General features: G+C 39.3%; 1 pseudogene; it reads left to right on the top strand.

Annotated features, from left to right (window-relative positions):
• The first annotated feature begins 6,249 nt into the window (after nucleotides 1-6,249).
• LOC144319944 (zinc finger protein 346 pseudogene) lies at nucleotides 6,250-8,147 on the top strand (annotated as a pseudogene).
• Nucleotides 8,148-18,762: the final 10,615 nt, after the last annotated feature.

Below are 18,762 nucleotides of genomic sequence, written 5' to 3' on the forward strand. Positions count from 1 at the left end.
TGAAACATTTACATTTAAATATCTACATGTTAATAAAATCCAACATGTTAAGGGTTATTTTCTTGTTAGATACATTTCTTATGTTTACCTTATAGGCAAGAATGACCCCCCAATGCCTCTCCATCCGTATTATCACCTCCCTTCCAAATGTGAGTGGAATCCATGAAAATGACATTATCACCTCCAAGATTATTTGTTAAATCATGTGGCAAAAGAGGGATATCTGGGTGACCCTAATTTAGTTACATGAGCCCTTTAAAATGAAAAGACTGTTTTTTAGCAGGTGATAGAAAAGGAAGACACATTCAAAGCATAAGAATTTGGCACACCATAGCTGGCTTGTGGCTACAAAGGGGACACATGAGACAAAAAATGCAGGAGGCCTCTGGAAGCTCAAGTGGCTCCCTGCTGATGGGCAGCAAGAAACTGAAGATCTATCAGTCCTACTAATGCAAGGTTGCTGACAACAACTTGAATGAGCTTGGAAGTAGATTGATCTAGAGATCTTGGGTCCAAGCTTGGCCTGACTGACACCTTGATTTTGGCCCGTGACACCATAAACAAAGAGCCTAGTCAGATCCACCTGGGTCTGTGACCCACAGAAGTACAAGACAATAAATGGGTGTTGTTTTGAGGCACCGAGTTTGTGGTAACTAGCTACAGAGCAATAGAAAGCTAATAGAGTCTATTCTATGCTCTGTGTGAAGTGTTGAAATCACAGATGGATAGATCACTGTCACTTCTTTTGAGATGCAGAGTAACCCAGACAGATGTGGAAATATCAACTATAATAATAATGTGTTGAACTCAATGATAGAAGTTGGTTATAAAATACTATGGAAATGCAGATAAATGGTACAGATTTTGTCTAGAAAAACAGGAGACTTTTCAAGAGACTGTGATTGTTAGATTCTACAACAAAAACAATAATATGTAACAGAGATAAACAATGTGACCAGGCAAAAGAGACACAGATTCTTAATGTGTGAATATTCACAACCTTGCAAAACCAACCAAAAGTACAAAGAAGATCATTTTCAATTTTATAAGAAATTAGCTGGTATAAGTGTGAGTGTACCTTAGTGTTTGGAGAAATGGTTCTATCTCAGAATATTCATTTTATCATGTTGCAGAGAGATTTCCTCCAAGCACATTCTGATTAAGCAGTACTGATCATCAATGAGCAACTTAACTGAATTTCTATGATGTATTTAATAGCTTCCTTAGCTCAGGAAAGTAAGCTTTAAAGCCTTGAAAACGGCTCTATGAGGTAAGATTAAATTCAGCTGGGGGTGACTCAAATCTCAAATAACAATAACTCAAAACCTCAAAGAAGGCAGGCATTTATTTCTCTGTCATGTAAAAGTCTTGAGGTTGGCAGTTGAGTGGGAGTGGTCATGGTGGGTTCATGGTGTCAGGGATCTGGCTTCTGTGACTCTGAAACATGCATGCTTTACACCAAGGTTGTCTCAAGATCCATTTGTCTTTTAGAACTCCAGGATTTATATTATATTCCATTCAGTTGGAAAGAATAAGGATGATTATGGTAACTCTCCTTTCACATGTCAGTAAAGTTATTACCCAGAAATTACACATATCACTTCCATTTATAAGTTCCTAATCAGATCTTTTTCACAAAGTCACTAGCTATGAGGAAGGCTAAGAACTGTAGCTGTATTCCAAATGGCCATTACTAAAAGTCAGAGATTCTATTACTGTATGTTATGCATGTTATACACCTTGTAGGGGTAACAACTAAAAGTAAGCACTATATATTTTCCTTAAGTTTTAAATTTAGGTTTACTTTAAGAAAAGCTGAGTTATATTTAACATTATAGTAGTGTTTTAAGGTGCTATCAAGACACCATTTCCTGAAGTTCTTAACTTCAGGTGATAGTAGGTCATTTAGCAATAAAATTGGAAGAAAGTGTAGGTGTATAAAGAACTACACTTAAAAATAGACTGAATAATAGTCATTCATTTTTAAAAGGAGAACATAAAATATACAATTTTCTGGGATATAGTGTTATTTCTTCATCTTCAAGCACTGACATTCAGAAAAAAATAGTTTAAAGTCTTAAGGTGCATTACTCACATAATAATTAGAGTGCATACTATTAAGAAGACTATGGACAAGAGTTTATAAAGAGTTTATATAGCTCACAGAAAAAAAATTGAATTTAGCAAGTCTAACTTGACTGAAGATGGCAAAGACTCTTTCATAGAAGTCTGAGTGAGTATGATATATAAACAAGTAGATTTTTTTTCAGGTATTTTCTTTCTTTCTTTCTTTCTTTCTTTCTTTCTTTCTTTCTTTCTTTCTTTCTTTCCTTCTCTACATCATCAGAAAGGTTTTATTTCTTTTAAGGGAAAACAAGCTGTATCCAAGGCCTTAACTTAAAGACATAAACCAAAATAGCCATTATTCCTTATTTAGAACTTGAAGAGTGTAAGAGTATATGTCATTAAATAGCAACTTGGATGAGTGATGGTCAAGTCTTCCCCAGAAAAGAAGTAGGTTAGAAGTAAAAAGCTACCCCATGATGGTCTTGAATATAGCAACTTATAGAACTACAATGCATGTGAAAATTAGCAACTTAACAGTCACTGGGGAGAGCAGAATGGATTTGGAGCTCCTCAGAAAGTTTCATCCTCAGAGAATTGTTGCTACTTGATCTGTTTGGCAGGTTCATGATCTTGTCTTTATTGATAAAGTTTGTCTTTATTTAATCTGACTCAGAGCTCACTGATGAGGAAAGCTCTATCCCCAGGACATTTCTCTCCCTCTCTCTCTCTCTCTCTCTCTCCTCTCTTCTCTCTCTTACACACACACAGACACAAAATCAGTGGTAATTGTCTAACACTGTAAATGTCTGAAATGGCCAAGGCAATTGAGGAAAATAAAAAGATGGCCAAAATTCTTCAAAGGAAAAATCTGAGGAATGAGAAACAAAAGGCAGAGTTGATAGAATTATATTAAAACAAACATGGTTCAGCAATATGCTGTGTGTGTCTGAGTGGCTTAGTTAAGTGTCCTACTCTTGATTTTGGTTCAGGTCATCCCAGGGTTATGAGATTGAGCCTCATGTTGGGCTCCACTCAGCATGGAGCCTGCTTAATATTCTTTCTCCTTGACCCTAACCCCCCCCCACCACCCTTGCACATGTGTGCTCTTTCTCTCTTGCTTAAAAAAAAAAAGTACAAAGATGGGAAAAGATATACTACAAAAACAATAAACAAAGAGAACAAAAGTAGCTTACTAATATTAGATTTAAAAGATTTTAAGGTAAAAACTATTCTTGGAGATAAAAAAATGACATTTATGACAAAGAGGGTCAATCCATCAAAGAGACATAGCATTATAAATATATATGCACCTAACAGTGAAGCCCCAAAATACATGAAGCAAAAAGTGACAAAAATTAGGGAAAATAGAAAATTCAACAATAATAGTTGTAGAATTCAATACCCTATTTCCAACAATAGATGGAGCAACCAAGGAAAAGACCAACAAGGAAATAAAAGATGTGAACAACACCGCAAGCCAATTAGACTTAATGGACATAGATAGAACACTCCATCCAAAAACAGAATATACATTTTCCTCAAGTACACGTGGAACACTCTCCAAGATGAACCATATATTATGCCAAAGAATAAGCCAGAATAAATTTAAAAAACATGAAATCATACAAAGTGTGTTTTCTGACTACAATGGGCTGAATTTAGAAATTAAAAACAAAATTATTAACTTTTTAAATTCATAAATATGTGGAAGTTAACACACTTGTAAATAACCTAGGTAATAAGAGGTCAAAGGAGAAATGTATGTAAAGGGTAAATAGGAAATACTTTGAGATGAAAGAAAATGACAATACAAGACATCAAAAGTTATGGAATGCAGTTAAATAAGTGCTTAGAGAGAGCTTTAAAGCTCTAAGTGCTTATATTAAAAAGTTAGAAAAAAGTAAGACTTCAAATCAATGACATAATATTAAGAAACGTGAAAAAAATAGATGCTAAACCCAAAGTAAAATGAAGGAAGGAAATAAGAAAGGTTAGAGTAGAAATAAATGAAGTAGAGAATAGAAAAAAAGGTAAACAAAACCCAAATTTGCTTCTTTGAAAGGATAAACAAAATTGACAAGCCTAGATTGGCCAAGAAAAAAAATAAAAAAGCAGAAGTTTCGAGTTACTAAATCAGGAATTAAAAAATTTCCCATCACGGGGAGCCCCGGTGGCTCAGTGGTTTAGCGCCGCCTTCAGCCCAGGGCATGATCCTGGAGAGGATCTAGTCCCGCGTCGGGCTCCTTGCGTGGAGCCTGCTTTCCCCTCTGCCTGTGTCTCTGCCTTTCTCTTTCTCTCTCTCTGTGTCTCTCATGAATAAATAAGTAAAATCTTAAAAAAAAAAAAAAATCCCATCATTACTGACCTTACGGAAATACATATGATTATAAGAGAATACTATGAACAACTGATTATCAACAAGTTAGGTGATTTAGATGAAAGGGACACAACTCCAGAAAAACACAAACACTAAAACTTAAGAATAGGAAATTTGAATAGCCCTAACAAATTTAAAAAGCAGCACATTAACACCTTCCTACAAGGAAAAGCTTAGAATTCACTGATGACTTCTACCAAATACTTAAGTAATGCCAGTCCTTCACAAACTCTTCCAAAAAATATCTAATGTCCAAAGATATTACAGAAAAAAGAAAAAGATCAATACTCCTTAGAACTATCAACACAAAATCCTCAACAAAATGCTAGTAAACTGAATCCTACAGCATACAAAAAGGATTATAAACAATCACCAAGTGGGATTTATCCAGAGATAAATGCTAGATTGTTTTAACATGTGAAAACCAATCAACATAATATACCATGTTAATAGAATAAAAGGCACAAACTATATGATATTCTCAATAAATGTAGAAAAATAATTTGATAAAACCAAACACTATTTCATGACAGAAACACTTGTTGGCCTAGGATTGGAAGAGAACTTCCAGGAAAACCCACAACTAATATCATAATTAATGGTAAAAGATTGAATATTTTCTCTACACCAGATCAGATACAAGACAAGATACCTGCTCTTGCTACTTGTAAACACTGCACTGCATATTCTAACAGGCAATTAGACACGAAAAAGAAGTAAATAACATACAGATTGGAAATGGACAATTAAAACTATCTTCATCTCAGAGGCCAATTAGGCGAAAGAAAGAAAGAAAGAAAGAAAGAAAGAAAGAAAGAAAGAAAGAAAGAAAGAAAGAAAGAAAGGAAGAAAGAAAAAAGGCATCTAGATTGGAAATGAGAATCATGTATTCTCAAATGATGATTTTTCTATGTAGAAAATCCTCAAGAATCCATGAAAAACTATTAGAATTAATAAAAAAAAATCTCAACAAGGTTTCAGGATACAAGATCAATATACAAAAATGTTTAGTGTTTCTATACACCAACTACCCATGAACATTCTGAAAATGGAATGAAGAAAACAATTTTATTTATGACAGCATCAAATGGAATAAAATATATGAATAAATTAAACAGAAGCCTGTGATACTTTCACATTAAAATCCATAAAACATTGTTGAATGAAATTTAACAAGAAGTAAATGAATGGAAAGACATTCCATGTTCATAGAGTAGAAAATAATATCTCAAAGATGGAGTTATTCCCCATATTGATCTACAGATTCAAAGCACTCTCTTTTTTGCAGAATTTCAAAAGCTGATCTTCAAATTCATATAGAAATGCAAGGAACATAAATAGGTTTAATGGGTAACACATTGATATTTTATAAATAGAAACAATCATATTTTGGAGAAAATTCCTCCACCCTGATCTTTTTCCAACTTGAGGAGCCTTTAAGGTTGAGTCTATTGTTCAAGGGACAATAACTATGAAAGAACCGTGCTCTGCCTCCTTTCCCTACTGGATACAAACGATGGGTTTGGTTCAGGAACAAAACAGCAAGGGCTGGCATAAAATAGAACAGCAATATTTTAAATTAGGACCCAGGGGCCACTGGAGCATGTTTACAAAACTTCTGCCCCAGGAGGGCTTCCTGAGATGAATTGACATGCCTTTCTCAACGTGGGAGAAAGCAGCGTAGTATTTTGATTTTTAAAATGTCTCCTCATGCTCTGCAGTTCCTCTTAGCAGCCCAGTGGGAGAAACACAGGCTGCTACCTCTGAATTTATCCGACAGAAATGAATAATGCTCATTCAGAGAAATGACCTGCGTTTTGTCAATGCCATGCTCTGCACAGCCTCCTCTCCGTGGGACAGCCAGACAGCATGCGGTGCCACGGTGCACAAGGTTAGCAGCTGGAAAAGAAATCATGGTAAGCCAAGGCTGAGTTGCAATCCAGGGAGGAGAGATGGATATAAAGATTCACAGGCCTGGAGAAACCTAAGGGAAACAAGTACACTAATAGGCACTGACCTGATGCTGTTCATTACAGGTCAATTTCTGAGGTTAGCATCTGGCTTTATCCTCCACTCCTGGTTGTTGAAGCCAGATGTGACTTAGGTGTGGAGAAGAGAAGTTGCTGTGGTTGAGAGGATGGACTTTGGGGGAGAGAAACCTTGACCTGGGTTCTACCTCTGGAACTTGAAGAAGCGAAGTAACCTGGCCAACATCCACTGTGATACAGTGTCATCAACTGTAGGATGCTGAAAACAGCAGAGTTGTTTCCATAGGATTGCTGTAAGGATTATATTATCTAAGAAAGATAATATGTATTTTTTTTACAAGTGACAATTATTAATATTAGCTGTTATTAAACATGCAGCTGATTTTTACCGTCTGTCATTATTTTAGCCAGCCTTCATAGATTTCCAGACTCTTGAGCCCAATTCTCTTAAACAAATAAGAGATGGGGTTGTCAGAGCTGTGAAGAATTATTTCCCAGAAGTTATCCCAGACCTAGACTATGACTACCATTCCAAACCCATAATTTTTGAAGAAAATGGATTTTAATGGGTTGTACAGGATGAAAAGATAGAAGGTTCTCCTAGTTACTAAATTCAAAGAATATGCACTTCCTCGATGAGAAAGGAGAATAACAATACTCAGACTAGTCTGACCTACTGATTTTGTAAAGAGGTCAAATGACTATGCGTTGGCAGAAGGGCCATTAGGCACTACCAAATAGGTTGGTAGTGCTTATTATATATTATTTGTTTTCTTTTAAAGATATGGAAAGTAGAGACCAAGGTTTATGAGTTGGCTGTCAGTAGGGCTTGCAAGAAAGATGGAATAGCCCTCACTGGGCACCCTGAAGGCTGTAGCCCCTGGAGGGGCAGGGTCATACAACAAACAGCTCAGAGAATCCAGGATGGGAACAGGATGTACAGCACTTCCACTGTTAGAGGGTGTGCCACCTGTGGGAAGCAGTGTCCTGGGCCCAACCAGTAGAGTGGGAAGAAAGGGGAGCACATGATCCAGAAGAATCCATCTCTCTTTAACAATACTCCATGTAAGGTTTGCTGCATTTTGCTCATTTCTGAATCCCAGAAGCTGGCACACTACCAGGCAAAAAGCATGCCAACAAAGTGAAGAGACACCAAGCGATCCATGGAATGGAGATGTTAAAGGGGGAAACAAAGAAGCTCGACTCAGATCAGAATACCAGCAGAAGCAAAGACAAGAACCAGGGCTGCCCTATTTGTAACTCAGCCTTTTCCTCCCCTGGCATAGCCCATTGCACTACCTGGGGAAGACCCATTCAAAGAACTTAAAGCTGAAGCAACAGTGAACTAAGGTGGAAGCCTTGCACCTGAATAGAGGTGATAGACCCAGACAAGTTCTGCAGCCTCTGCTGTGTGATTTTTAACCACCCTGTTGTGTCTCCACAATGTTATGTGGGCAAGAAAATAGGAAATAGGAAACCAAGCTCAAACCCAAGGCACATGATGGGCAGCTGGCAGACTGTGCTGTCCCTGACTCATCAGCAAGGAAGGGCTACCCCTGCAAGATGTGTAAGATGGTGTGGAATTCCATAGAACAGTATCAAGTTCATGTGAGTGGCTTTAAATACAAGAACCAGTCACCAACCCAAGGGCATCACACCTAGGCCAGATTCCAATGCAAGGGCAGCCCTTTTAGAAAGACCCAACCACCTTGTAAGACTAGAGGTGTTTCTGTCCAGCATCTGAGGTTGAACCAGCTGCTTCCCATGAGCATGGGCTGCCCTTTGGTCCCTTTTCCTCCTTTCTTATACCTGGAGAACTCATAGACCCTAAGGCAGGAGTGGGTCATAGATAGCATCTGATTGGTCCAGAGCCATCCTGGCTCTTCCCCTTTGGGATGGGCCCTGTAGATCAGTACAAGGGAAAGGGGCGGATCTCAAGAGGAGTTGTGGCCGGCAGGGTGGTAGTTTGGAGAATGGCTTTCTCCATTCCCCGACCCCTTGGGGCCATATGTCAGAGCCCCAGGTCTGAGATTACTCTGAAGGTCAGTTTTGAACCAGTTTGCAGTTAAAGAACTGAATTCTACATGGGCTCTAAGTAGCTCCAGTGGAACCTGAAGCTTTCACACCACATCTTGGCCTAAGTGGGAAAGGGCAGATGGAAGTCATTGCCCCATCAAAGCCACTTCCAGATACTGGCCAATTATACAGCTCTTTGCCCACTGTGAGGTCTCCTCCTGGAGCAATGGTACAGCTCTGACAGAGCAGCGCTATCATTTCTGCCCCTTCTCCACCACTCCTGAATGGTTCTAAAGATCAATCAGCAGCTGGAGAAAAGCTGGAGCTGGAGAAGGCCTCAGTACTGTGTGGATAATGGAAAACTCCAAGATGGGTTTTTTCCTCTTCTCCATCAGAGGTGCTCTGACCCAGGATCATGTGGAGAAGTTCCCACATCCAAGTCCCCTCAATGGTTCTGTGCCCTTAAAGACAAACTGCTTCATGCCAGCCAGCTCAGAGTTTATTGGTGCTCCTTGGTTCTCCTAGCCCTCTTCTTTTCCTTGTGCAACAGGCCACCTACCCAGGTTGCTGTGGTGCTAGCCCTCTCCTATCATCCACAGGAGATGCCTGGGTACCATGGAATAGGATAGGGCCCCCAGGGATAGAAAGGAGGGCTGATGTAGGTTTCTGCAGTGAGAAAACAGATGTCCCCCGCCCAAACTACGATTTATCCAACTCTGCTGTGTTTTATGACCTGGGACTTCACTGAGAGTGGATTATTCCTTGTAGCTTTCAAGCAGGAATTTTAAGGAGTGTCACCATCATAGGATCCTCCTCACTGAATCAGCCCCTAACTGCTCTTATGGCATCTCCCCCCATCATTGCTTTTCTCTTTGTCTGTGAAATGCTTTTATGTATTGTGTATGGGTGTGTATAACATGTGCTTATGCTCTATATCTTGGTCACTGAAGCATCTAAATAAAGATTTTCTTTCATAAGCCAGACTGTAACTTAACAAACCTAGGGTTTGGGGCTATATTGCCATTAGCTATGTGTGCCTTGACCGCTCATCCTCACCCTTCTTAGACTCCCAGGGCTCTAAATACTGATCTTAGGAGACGGGATAAACATCTAAATTACCTGGCAACTTTGCCCAGGAAGGCTTCCCAGGTGTTCTAAACTTAATACAACCTCATCCACTCATCTACCTCCCTCTGTCATGGAGGGCTTTATGGAGGTATTTATGTTTAAATTGAGATTCTACCTTATTTGAGAGGATCATTCTTGCTGTCAGGTGGAGAAGAAATGGAGGGGAGCAGGGAAAGAGACAGATAGGGAAGCAAAAATGGAGACTGTGTCCAATATGGCTCTCTTAAAGCTAGTCCCTTCAGGGCAGAGACATAGCCTCTTGCATCTCTACTTTTTTAATATGGAGAGGTATGTCATGAAGTGTTTGTTGAATGAATGAATGGGAGTATATATGGAAAGATGGCCTTTTCCCACACAATGCTTACACAGCACTAGGTTTGTCCCATGGAGTTATAGGTCTAGAGATGCTTACAAGAAGTTTTACTATGATCCAGAAATGAGCTAGGGAAGAAATGAATGTGATGGCCTCAGGAGCCCTTTGTTCAGCCTTTGTTTCAGACAGCCAGATCTGAGGAAGATACCTAGGCAGTCTCAGTTCCCATTCTTCACTCAGCAAACTGTATTTGGCACCTGCTCTTGACCAGCTGGGAAGGCCCTATCCGGCCCCCATGGTGGGTTCTCAACTCTCAACTTCCAAAGCCAGGACTGTCTCAGCAATTTCCCTGGAGTCCTTCTACCATATAAAGGATGTCAGAATCAGCCTCATCTATCAGGCAAGGAAGTGAAGGGCAGAAGGGTGGGTGGGCTGCAATATCATGAACCCTTGGCCCATAAGACCTCTTACTCTGGATTCAGGAGTCTCTGCTAGCCATGTGCCCGGTCCTGTTGGCAAGAGGGCACAGGGATGAATGTTTTCTTGTCCTTGGGGAGCTCATGAACTATTAAGGATCATTGTAGCAATGGTCAGAGGCTTATACTGGGTATAATGGGAATGCATAAGATGCAAGCAGTAACTCAGCTAAAGGTATGAAAAAGCTGGAGAAGTTGGGAAACTTATATTTGATCTGCATAATAACCCTTTGAGTTAGTGAAAGCTCAAATTAATTAATGATATTCCAATTTATAGAAAGAATTCAAAGAAGTATAGTATTTTGCCTAAGTTCCTGATACTGAGAAGCAACAAAATGGACAGCAGAATCTATTTCCCTAGATTCCTAGTCCAGAACCTTTCCAAACAAGGACCAGAATCTTTCCCATATGACCCCTGGGCCTGCCTCACCCACCTTCTGGCAGGGCCATAGGTGTCACCGAGCAAGCAGCCACAAAACAGTTTGGACAATGTTATTTTATATTCCAAGCCCTGCCCCCCTACTTCTCATGATTTTACCCAAGATTCCCAGTGTCTTAGATGTCAGTTATAACTGTAAGAAACTGACATCAAAGCTGTTAGCTAAAAAAAGGAAATTTATCAATTCATCTAATGAAAAGCTTTGGTACAGGGATGGCTAGATCCAGGTTCTGACACAGTGTCATCAGGCCGAATTTAATCTTACTTTGCTTCTCTCTCTGTTCCCTGTTTATCAAGCCTGTTACTTCTCCAAAGGTACCAGGATGGCCATTGGCAGCTCCAGGGTTGTATCCTGATAGATACTCAATTACAGTGGGCAGAGCATCTTTTCCTACTAGTTCCAACAAAAAATTCTGGGATTGACTCATTAGCCAACTTGATCCCATCCTGATTCCTAATCAATCACTGCAACCAGAGGAAATAGTGCCCTGATTTGGGGCAAAGGAAATAGTAAGTTCCACCTAAAACACATTGACTGGAAGAGAAAAGCAGAAAGTATAGGGCTCCTTCTAGACTAAGGGAGAAGAATGGATGTGGGTGGGCAGAGATTAATGTTGTGAGCCATATCCAGAAATTGTCTTTGTTTGAATACCACATTTTCCCTAACTATCTGAGATACATTTAGTAGTGTGCTCCAATTTTTAGTGTACAGTTTGATGAGTCCATACATATGTGTGTAAATATAGGCAGTCACCCTCTACATCAAGATATAGATCATTGCCAGCTCCCCAGAAGTTTCCCTTGTTCCTCTTCCTTGTCAGTATTCCCCAGAAGGAAACACTGATTTGGCCTTTGTCACCATATATTAGTTTTGCTTGCTCTTGAATTTTGTAAAAATGAAGTCACATCCTCTTTTGCTCAATATTGTCTATGAGATTCATCCATGTTTTTGTGCGAGTCTAAAGTTCATTTTCCTCATGCTGTGAGGTAGTAATCTATTATGTGAATGCATCACAACTTAGCCATTCTGTTGATGAATTGTCCAACTGGGTTATTCCTCATTTTGAACTATTATAAATAAATCTCTTGTGAAAAATTTAAAAAAGAGAGATATGGAAAGTCAGGTCAATGAGGTTATGCTACTCTCCATATCACACATAGTTTTTCAGTGGTCCATCTTGAAGCAAGGTCTTCTGATACTTTTACTTGAGGCTACATAGGATTAAGGAAATAAATATTGAATACTGACTATGGTAGCCTCCATAGGAAAGTAGAACCTTAAGAAAACCCCATGGTGGGATCCCTGGGTGGCGCAGTGGTTTAGCGCCTACCTTTGGCCCAGGGCACAATCCTGGAGACCCGGGATTGAATCCCATGTCGGGCTCCTGGTGCATGGAGCCTGCTTCTCCCTCTGCCTGTGACTCTGCGCCTCTCTCTCTCTCTCTCTCTCTCTCTCTCTGTGTGACTATCATAAATAAATAAAAATTAAAAAAAGAAAAAAGAAAACCCCATGGTGATAAGTGGAGGAAGACTAGGAAAGCTCTTTTTTTCATCTACCCAATAAAAGCAAGAGTTCTCATTGTTTCATCTTACTATCTGCCAGTTGTATGTAGTACATCTGGATAAAGCCATCCTGGAGAGAACTTGCTCTCTACTTGTTCCAAAGGAAGATATAAATTGAGCCATTGGGGAAGAAATGAAGCCATCAGACACAATTGTGATGGCTTTTTAATGAGATTGTTTGTACTAGGCCAGCAGGTAACCTTGGTGCTGAGTCAAACCCAAGAAAGAGATCATGAGAGATCAAGGAAGGAGGGAAAGAGAGGCAGAGCAGGAGCTGGGAGCTGGCAGCTGGCCAGCAAGCTACAGAAAAGGAACTAAATTATGCATCTTATTTAGTACATTTATTAAAAGAACATTTCTAGGCAAACATCCCAAAACAAATGTGACTATCAGTTAAGCGCCCCGCAGTCCTGAGCAGATTTAGTGCATGACAATTTTCTCATAATGGCTTTGTGGTGTTTGCTGAGTTTCATCTCTTTATAGCATTTTATGAATTGTCATTCCATGGGGATTTTAAATGGGCTGAATTTGCCCTTCATTTGTGGTTGTTCAACAAAGTCAAAAATGGATAAACGCAGAGTGAACATGGTGTAGGAATCAGAAGAACATACTCAGGTTCAAATGATAGTCAACCGAAGTTTTTGATTGACATTTACCAACAGTCAGAGCAATACTTACTCCTATTGTTTGCTTATTTATAAAATTTTTGAACATTTCTTTTTTACTGGAGCTTGAACTTGAGAGCCTGGGGAGACAAAGGTGACAAGGTTTCTAATATTACAGAGTATCATTTTAGGAAGAGAAAAATGCATAAAAGGTTAAGGCAGAATTATATGGATGGAAGTATCACACAGTGTTAGGTATAAAGGATAGTGCTTCTTTCACTTGGAAAGTGATGGTAGAGCAAGAGAGGTTTTCAGAAAGGAAATGATGATTCTTGACTGAGAAATAGATGTATCAAAGGCATTTAGGCAAGGCATGGATTATCTTGGTGGTTTGGAGAAATGGAAGCAGCTCAGAATAATTAGAACATAAAGGGAAGAAAAGGGGACTGAATACAGCCAGAGTATAGTGGTAAGATGGCACCAGAGGATGAATAACTTTATATAGTATTTATATAAGGAGTTTGACATTTTTCAGGAAAATAGAAAACCATTCAAATATTATAAAGTAGGAGAATAACACAGTCTTTGGTGCACTAAAAATAATAATTTGGTAAGTAATGTGAAAGATGAGTTGAAATGTAAAACTAAGAATAGTGATCTAAATTAGATTTAGTTCCATAGCCAAGGTAAGCAACGATAGATACAGCTTGAATTAAGGCAGTAGCATTGTGGCTAAAGAGGAAAAAAAAGAGCTATGTTAGACTGAAGGCAATATCATCTGCAATATTTGATGACATATTGAATATGAGTGGTAGGTAAGGAGAAGTGAAAAATCTAGAATGAGTCTCAAATCTCTAAGTTGGGTAGCTGGGTAATTTCATCATATTAAAAGGATTGTGGAGGCACCTGTGAGTTGAGCGTCTGACTCTTGATTTCAGCTCAGGTCATGACCTCAGGGTCTCGAGATGGAGCCCCATGTCAGTCTCTGTGCTCAGCACGGAGTCTGCTTGAGATTCTCTCTCTCCCTCTCCCACTGCCCCTGCCTCCACTCTCTCTATCTCAAATAAATCAAATCTTAAGAAAAAAAGGATTGTGAGCCTCAGCTGGTGAAGCACAATAGACCAATTAAATATATATGCTAAAAAAAAGTACACTGGGGACGTCTGGGTGGCTCAGCGGTTGATGGCTCAGGGCGTGATGCGCGGTCTCAGGATCGAGTCCCACATCAGGCTCCCTGCCTGGAGCCTGCTTCTCCCTCTGCCTACATCTCTGCCTTTCTCTCTCTGTGTCTTTCATGAATAAATAAATAAATAAATAACCTAAAAATAAGTACACTGTAGGGTAGTACAACAAACATTAACAGTAATCATAAGTGATGCAAGTATAGATTATACTATTTGTTTCATTAGATTGTATTTTCCAAATTAAAAAAAGTTAAGCATGAATTATTTTTAGAACAGGAAAAAAATGTCAGAAAGTTTCTTTAACCACTACAAATATAAAAAGAAGTGCCTACAAAACATTTTTCCTTTGGCCTTAACTTTGATAATATAGTCTTATCAACTGGAAAACCAGAAGTCCAGGTATGTGTTGAAATATATGGATTCTATTTTGGATAGTAATACAGTTCCTCCTTTTTTTCTAGTTTTGTACACTTATGCAGTACTTTCCAAACTTTATTCACCTGAAAAGCAAATACCACGGTAGGAAAAAACACTTAAGAGTTACTCTATTTAGAGTGGTTAGAAAGGAGATTTCCTAAGGTAGAAAGCAGACTCCACTTACTTTCATGGCTTATGATACCTACTGGATGTGTGAGTTGGAATAGTCTTTTGGAGCTTCTTGCACCATGGTTTGGTAAGAATTTCAGAAATGCTTCAGGAGTGAGGGACACTGTCAAAAGAGTTTATATTCACAAAGTTTCTTGGATAGTATTCATCTCCATCAATCTTTCACTTCCACATTGAATATATTTATCCACATAGGCCTGGAGGCCTTTTGCCAGTTTTGGTGTTCTCTAGTATTCTTTAGAATGGCAGTTATTGATTGATATCTTATGTGTGATTTGTCAGTGGATGCCCCAAACACTTTAAATTTCAAGGCATTTATCTATCTTCCCTTGGATCTGGGTTGAATTTTTTTTCTGGATGGAATTTTTATTTTCAAAAGTTCTGAACATTAATAAGAATCCTTAGCACTGGAGTTTAGACAACATTTACTGCTATCTGAAGACACCTCTAGGTGGAAAAAAAAATAAACAACTGACGTTTAATATGTTCTTATTTCAAAGAGCCTATTGACTTTTCTTTCACACCATTCATTTGTGAACCTATATCACCCTATTGGTTTTTTTTTAAATTTTTATTTATTTATGATAGTCACACAGAGACAGAGAGAGAGAGAGAGAGAGAGAGAGGCAGAGACACAAGCAGAGGGAGAAACAGGCTCCATGCACCGGGAGCCCGACGTGGGATTCGATCCCGGGTCTCCAGGATCGCGCCCTGGGCCAAAGGCAGGCGCCAAACCCCTGCGCCACCCAGGGATCCCCACCCTATTGGGTTCTGATTAGAAATTCACCTTGTGTTTATGTTTATCTTTCATCCTTAGTATGGCTTATATCTGTAAGTAATCTATTCTCTAGAATACTGCAATGTGAGTTACTAAATACTTGAAGCAGAACTGAAAATTTGACTGGATCACACTATTGCATTCCTCTTGATGCTTTAATCCTTTTTCATGTTGATGCCAGTTTCCTTTAGTTAAGAGAGGCCCAATCCCCTCTGTTCTTTCACCACTCCAGGAAAGTAAGTAGAAGAATCATTAGTGGACCTAAATCCCCACTGAAGCACTTAAAAGGTTCAGATATGGGCTGTAAATCATAAAGTGGCCCTTTCCATCTTGTCTCCTTCCCCTAGTAACTCAGCTACTTTTTTGCCTTGGTTCAATGCCTATTTCAATGTTGGGATTCCCGAGTTCTCCTGGGACTCAGAGATTGTAGAATGTGATCACACTCTAGGGGCACATGGTCAGATAAAACTACCCACTTACACATTTGCTGAGGAGAATTAGAAGGAAAGATGCACTTTGAGAATGCATTTTACCCAGGAGAATCATAACAATAAGCCATAGCCAGCAATAGATGACTTCAGGATGAAGCATCCATCTCTGTAGAAGGCATTTCAATGTGATGAGGACAGTAGCTAAGAGACCAATTGAACTTTTGAAACAGTGAAGAGCATGCATCTGGGCCTTCTATCCCGTATTCTTATTTTATTATCTCCCCTCCCCCAAATTAAAGCAGAGGACACATATTTTATTTTATTTCAAAGAGATTGAGACTTAGGCCAAAATAATTTCTTTTGAGTCATGTGAGAAAATGAGCAGAGGAAACAGAGCAAAAAGCATCCCTTTATATCTCACTCAAACAGCACATTCCAGTAACATCCTGAAGATTCAGGAGGTTCTTCTTTGCCTATAAGTGGTATTGAACTTCTCTTTTGATCGATGGCTTGACATCTCCCAATTGTAGATCAAGAAGATAAGCACTTTGGCATAAAGCGGAAATTGCCTACATGGTAAAAATGGGACACAACTTAGATTTGAGAAGCTTGGCTTTGCATTTTGTTCTGCTGCTTACTGGCTGTGTGTTCCTAGCCAATTCGCTTAGCCTGAGTGACACTACAAAATGGGATAAGATAGAGATAATGACTTCATGAAGTTTGAATAATGTATTTAAAAATATGTTAAAACTGAAGATAAAATTTTTTACCCTAGGATTTAAGATATGACATAGTTAAATAACATTAGTCAGCATGAGGCTTGGCATGGTTTTGGTTATAACATCATGAAGAAAATGTGATCTTAATAAGTCAAACTCAGTAAACCCCAATTTTCCAACTTCAGGTAATCTGAGACTGTATTACCTCTGTTTGTCTAAATGATGACTTGTTATTGATATTTTAACAGAGCTTTGAACTGTTAGAGTGCCTTAAAAGATTCCTCAGAGATATCTAGTCCATGACTAGTACCAGTGGATTGTGATTCTTAAGCTGTTTCTGCTATGGTTGGAACAAAACATCTCCAGATGCGCCCCACCCCCACATGCCCCATGAAAATCGTTACTCATTCAAAACAGTCTCAATGTTTACAGCTGTGTCTCATCTAAATGCACTTTTCTCAAAACTTCTCCAGACAGAAGTTTCAATTAAGATATTGAAATAGTAAATTAATGAGTGTTCAGCTCTTGCCTATGGTATGGCTAGCACAGTTGTGTGCAAAACTTTCCTTGTTCACCTGGCTGAATTCCACTGAGTCATGGGAGGGAAAAGGTAGAAGATACTTGTGTCTTTGGATGGAGAAAACATCTGGTTAAATGTAAAATATATGGACTGTGTAATAAAGAAATAATTATAAGCATATCAAAGAATCTGTTAAGAATTGCTGAATTTGCACGGCAAAATTTAACATCTGCACCCTGGAGGACAGTGAATATCCCTTGACTTGGCTATCATTTTTATAGCATTTCCTCTACTTCTTGGTGATTTACTAGGCAATCCCCTAGTTCCCATATTTTTTTGCTAACTCAAACTACACGTCTCACACATTCCAACTTGCACCTCAACAAGCCTTTGTAAGCCTTCACCTTCTGGCCACAACATTCCTATGAATATCTCCCCAGAGTGCTCTTAAGAGAGTGCTTGTGTGTAATGAATGGCATGTGATTTCCATTAAATAATCCAAGGAGATTGTGGATCATTATGTACATAAACTTTCATTAATCCTTTCACCGTATGACTGTAGTGGCACTTGAGAAAAGTGAAGATTTCCCTTCCACTTTAGAAGATAAGAAAAGATAAAGCATAGGATCCCAGGACCAGGAAGACAGAATGACTGAGAATTTCACTTCTAGTTTACACTTGGTACGACACTACTCGTGAAGACTTATCTGGAATCTAATAGCTTCTATGGCTTTAGACCTTAATTAAGCAAATTAGGCAGGTTCATAAGGAGTGGCTTCTCAAGTTTCTACAAGTCTGTTTTCATTTCCCATGGGCAGAGTATTTCTTTTTCCTTCTCTCAACAAGGCATATCTCCGTAGTATTGGTTTGTCAGTCAGGCAGGGCTCTATTAGAAAACAGATGATTATGCCTCAAACTGGGTCTTTTGATGAAAGTTTACTGAAGGGACCATTTAAAAAGACGTTGACAGAATATGGAGAAGCAATACTGGATGAGCAATACTCAGGAGAGAGTAACAGGGCAACACATATACTACATGTGAAGGCATAGTTAGCCAGCTGAGAGAGAGACAGAGAGAGACAGAGATATTGCTCTAAGCATGGAAGAGAAGCCCCATGGGAGTGGATGCTGAAAAGAGAGAGAGAAGAGCTAGGGTAATATATGCCCTGGATTCACTCTCCTCTCTCTCTCCCTCCAACTCCTACAGGTGCTGTCCATCAGCAGAATCAACCAGAAGCCAGTGACAAGTAGGTCATCAGCTTCCCAGGGCAGAGCAGTATGAAGAAATGGAAAGTGGAGGTGAAGAGACAAATGGAAGACATTCAGCGCCTCAGGTGAGTGTACTTGGATCTCCACGGACGCTGCCAACCAGGTTCGGGGCACTGGCAGTTCTTGATTACAGGACTCTGGAGATCCTTAATTATGAGCTCATCCACTAGAGCTGATAGTTTGGCTTGGATGAACTACTCTTTGGAGTCAAAAAGGAAGATGTTTGAGCTAGAGCTCAGTATTTATTGTGCAGCAACTGTTTTGTGGTAGCATGCTGGTTATT

The sequence above is a fragment of the Canis aureus genome, chromosome 9 (genome assembly GCF_053574225.1).
Source record: "Canis aureus isolate CA01 chromosome 9, VMU_Caureus_v.1.0, whole genome shotgun sequence".
Taxonomy (NCBI): Eukaryota; Metazoa; Chordata; class Mammalia; order Carnivora; family Canidae; genus Canis; species Canis aureus.